General features: G+C 35.4%; 1 pseudogene; it reads left to right on the forward strand.

Annotated features, from left to right (window-relative positions):
• Nucleotides 1-1155: 1155 nt before the first annotated feature.
• Nucleotides 1156-4373, forward strand: LOC132062208 (cysteine--tRNA ligase CPS1 homolog, chloroplastic/mitochondrial-like; annotated as a pseudogene).
• The last annotated feature ends 541 nt before the right edge of the window (nucleotides 4374-4914 follow it).

Here is a 4914-nt window from a genome sequence, read left to right on the forward strand (position 1 = left end):
TTTTTAACTATGCCCTTAGCATTAAAGAGTAGTCATCTTTAATATTGCTCAATTCTAAAATAAAAAACTAATAATTAAAAAAAAATCTAATAAATGGCGTAGTTTGACTAAACTCCATATTGTATTTATTGATTTCTTAATGGGCGTGATTTTGCTAATGTGACACTTATTTTGGGACGGAGGGAGTACTAACAGTACTGTACCAAATTACGAACTAATGTAGTTTTGGAAATACTTTTACAATGTGTTCATTACTTTAATTTAATATTCCACAAAAGTAATCAATTTTTACTGTTAATGTAATATACGACTTAAGTAGTAGTTTTATTCATAAAAGTGTACCTTATAATAGGGGTGGGCATGGTATGGTGGATATCGATTACCATACTGACATCAAAAAATTTTATACCGCGGTTTCGGTATTACGGTATTTGGTATGCATTTTTAAAACGTTTGATATTCGGTACGGTATTCGTTATTCATAAAGAAAATACCAAAATACCGAAGTATATAATTATACAATTGATATATCTTAGTATTATAATACTAACAAATATATAAACTAGTATTATTAGAAAACTAATTGTTTAAACATTTGAACTTTTACTACTCTATCTTTTGAACTTTTATTACTCTATCTTGATTTAAATGTCTTTTTTTGTGTAATTGATTTACGAAGGGGATTGCTTGTACTTTCTTTTAATATTTTACATGTGTAAGGTGTTTAGTACATATAATTGAGACGTTTCTTAAGTAACGGAAGTCATAATTCTCCATGATATGAGTATATGTAAGTCGAAGTCGGACAAACTATGGTACCGATTTATCGTACCGTAAAATACCGAAATCGAACGTTAAAATACCGAACCATACCAAATTAATGGTATAGTATGGTAATGGTATAGTATTTTTAGAAACCGAAAACTGAAATTAACATACTGAAGTTTCAAAAACCGTACCATGCCCACCCCTACCTTATAATACAGGAAGTAGTAATTAAAAAAAGGACCCGTTTTATTGGATTCAAAACCTATTCACTTAAGGAAAAAGGGGAACCCAATAGTTAACAATTTAGGTTTTTCACCGCCCACACTTCAATATGTATACACAAACTTAGCAAATTCGATCAAAGCAACAATTATCCGAGCGATCGCAATGGCGGACAACGTCGAATTTCGGGTGTACAATACCATGTCAAAGCAGAAAGAAGCATTCAAATCAAAGGAACCAGGGAAGGTTAAAATGTACGGGTGTGGCGTTACACCTTACGATTTTAGTCGCATGGGACATGCCCGGGCCTATGTCGCATTCGACATTATCTATAGGTACCTAAAATACTTGAAATATGACGTTGTTTACGTGCGCAATTTCACTGATGTTGATGACAATATAATCCGTCGTGCTAAAGAGCTTGGAGAAGTTGATGATCCGATTGCTCTAAGATCGAGATTCAGCCAAGAGTTTTTAAAAGACATGGATGATCTCCAGTGCCTTCCGCCAACTCATCAGCCACGTGTTACAAAGCATATGGAGAAGAAATATGCAATAATCAATCACGTTACAATAAAGACAACTATTGTTAGATAACATGTTAATGAGATGCTTATGATATAATTTGTTTGCATCAGTAGAGGAAGAAAGGATTTTCTTTTTTCAACAAAAGTTTTAATCCATAAAATTGTGCTAAGGCTTCCGTATGTAAGTTTTAGTTCTTCTTTTCCTGGATTTCCCATGTATGAGCAGTCGGTTTTTAGTTTGTGGGGGAAATGAGTAAAGGAAATACAACAAGGAGACAATAATATAGTATATAGTACACTAATGAATATAAACTGGTATGCCAATAATATGTAGTTGTATAAAATATTACTCGCTGTATCCTAAAATAAGTCTCACATTAGCAAAATAAATTGTCGAAAACAAGTGTCATCGTAGGAATTCAAAACAAAAATGGCAAGTCTTTTTAACTATGTCCTTAGCATTAAAGAGCAGTCATCTTTAATATTAAAAAAAAAAAATCTAATAAATAGTGTATGACTAAACTCCATATTGTATTTATTGGTTTCTTAATGGGTTGATTTTTGCTAATGTGAAACTTATTTTGGGACGGAGGGAGTACTAACAGTACTGTACCAAATTACCAACTAATGTAGTTTTGGAAATACTTTTACAATGTGTTCATTACTTTAATTTAACATTCCACAAAAGTAATCAATTTTTACTGTTAATGTAATAGACGATTTAAGTAGTATAGTTTTATTCATAAAAGTGTACCTTATAATACGGGAAGTAGTAATTAACTTACCAATAATATAACAGCTTAAAAGAGGACCGTTTTATTGGATTCAAAACCTATTCGCTTAAGGAAAAAGGGGGAAACCCAATAGCTATAGAATTCACCGCCCACACTTCAATATATATACACAAACTTTAGCAAATTCGATCAAAGCAGCAATTTTCCGAGCATCGCAATGGCGGACAACGTGGAATTTCGGGTGTACATACAATGTCAAAGCGGAAAGAAGTATTCAAATCAAAGGAACCAAGGAAGGTTAAAATGTACGGGTGTGGCGTTACACCTTACGATTTTAGTCACATGGGACATGCTCGTGCCTATGTAGCATTCGCCATTCTCTACAGGTACCTAAAATACTTGAAATATGATGTTGTTTACGTGCGCAATTTCACTGATATTGAGGACAATATAATCCGTTGCTAAAGAGCTTGGAGAAGTTGATGATCCGATTGCACTAAGTTCGCGATTCAGCCAAGAGTTTTTAAAAGACATGGATGATCTCCAGTGCCTTCCGCCAACTCATCAGCCACGTGTTACAAAGCATATGGAGAAGATTAAGGATATGATTGCTAAAATAATTTATAATGTACGTGCATACACAGTTGAGGGAGATGTTTTTTTTTTCTGTCGATAGTTTTCCGGAATATGGTCGTGCATTATCTGGTGGACGTAAATTAGAAGATAATATTGCTGGAAAACGAGTTATAGTTGATTCAAGAAAGCGAAATCCTGCTGGCTTCGCCTTATGGAAGGCTGCAAAGCCTGGTGAACAGAGGTGGACCAGGATTTTAAGACGGCTGAGGCACTATTATCTTAACATAAACGCCAACAAAATTTTTAATGACGACTGAGGGATAATACTGTGCCGGACCGGTCACTATAGGTCAAATATGTGTATAAATAAAATTTAACACAGTGAACCAAATGAAAGAAATAGCTCAGTGGCCAAGGTTGTGCAACATGTGGTGACAGTACAGGTTCGAATCTGGGCGAGCTCATTTAACGCTTATTGTTTTCCTAAAAATAGGCTCAAAAAATAATTAAAAGTGACATTCGGGTTCGATCCGGGGTGACATGTAAGGGAAGCAGCAGTTGCAACCAACGTGCCCCAAAGACACTTTCGTTTGTTAGAGTGCACAATTAAATATATATTAATTTCTCAACGTATATACACATATATATACATAATTTTTTCCGATGTGCACTGCCACCCTTCCATGTAGGTCCGCCTCTGCTGGTGAACCAAGTTGGGAGAACCCATGGGGTCCTGGAAGACCAGGTTGGCATATGGAATACAGTGCAATGAGTGAGCAATATCGCTGCTAACCCTGAGAGTAATGTTAGCTGCTGGATGCATAATGGTTTTGTTAATAAAGATGGTGAGAAGATGTCGAAATCTTTAGGGAACTTCTTTACTATACGTGAGGTTACTCGATTGTACCATCCCCTTGCATTGAGTTACTTCTTGTTGGGGACGCACTACCGCTCTCCTGTTAATTACTCAGTGTCAGAGATAGAAATTGCTTCAGAATCTGTGTTCTATATTTATCAAAACTTACATGATTGTGAAGAAGCCTTATTGTCATCAAAAGTACTAGAAGGGGTGCCTGCACCTGTTATCCCTCAGGCCCAGATATGCATTGACAAGCTGCGTAATGAGTTGGAAATAAAACTTGCTGATGATTTGCATACGCCCTCAATTTTAAAATATGCTCTTCAGAAAGCCCTCAAACTTATGAATACTTATTTGAAAAGCGAACAACAATTATCTGTTGTTTTGTCCCTAACTGAACTCGCCAAAGAAGTGAAGGCAGTGCTGGATGTCCTTGGTTTGCTAGCTGCTGGTTCAACTTGTGCTGAGGTTTTGCAACAGTTGAAGGAGAGCTCATTAAAAAGAGCTGAGTTGACCGAATAAGATATCCTGCATGCGATATAGGAAAGAGTGCTAGCTAGGAAAAATAGGGAGTACGCAAGAAGCGATCAAATTAGAAGGGATCTAGAGGCCAAGGGAATTGCTTTGATGGATAGAGGAGCAGAAACAGTTTGGAAGCCTTGTGTAAGACCTGGTCCTGGACAATGATATTCCCTATAGTTATCTGTTTTTTTTTTTTTTACCCTTTATACTTCTCTCTAGCTTATTGAACTTTTGTGCATCACTTGCTCGTGAATCACTTTACTCGTGTTGATACTGAATTGACTAGTACTTGAAGCCATAATGAAGTCTTCGCTACACTATCCTTTCATTAGTTTCTTACCCTTTTGTACTTTCTTATTTGAACATCAAATAAATCATTAATTAGTTTGCACGCTCGTTTATTCATGCCAAATGTGGTTTTAGAGAGTTAAAAATCTTGCATTTTCGACTTTGTATCACTTAATGTTTCGTATGTGCTCAAAACTGAAAAAGTTTGAACTTCTTTTCTCCTTTTAGATAGATGCATGTTGAATTGTTGATGTTCCTTTAAAAGCCAACATCTCTGCATAATTTGTATTAGAGTTTGTTAAACTCTTCTCTAAATTCTTTTATGATATCCCTTTTCTGCTACAGCTTTATTCTGCCCTTGACTATTGTACATGGTCCAACTCATCAAAAGAAGTATTGTACAGGTATAAATTTTAAA

Source organism: Lycium ferocissimum, chromosome 7, assembly GCF_029784015.1.
Source record: "Lycium ferocissimum isolate CSIRO_LF1 chromosome 7, AGI_CSIRO_Lferr_CH_V1, whole genome shotgun sequence".
Taxonomy (NCBI): domain Eukaryota; kingdom Viridiplantae; phylum Streptophyta; class Magnoliopsida; order Solanales; family Solanaceae; genus Lycium; species Lycium ferocissimum.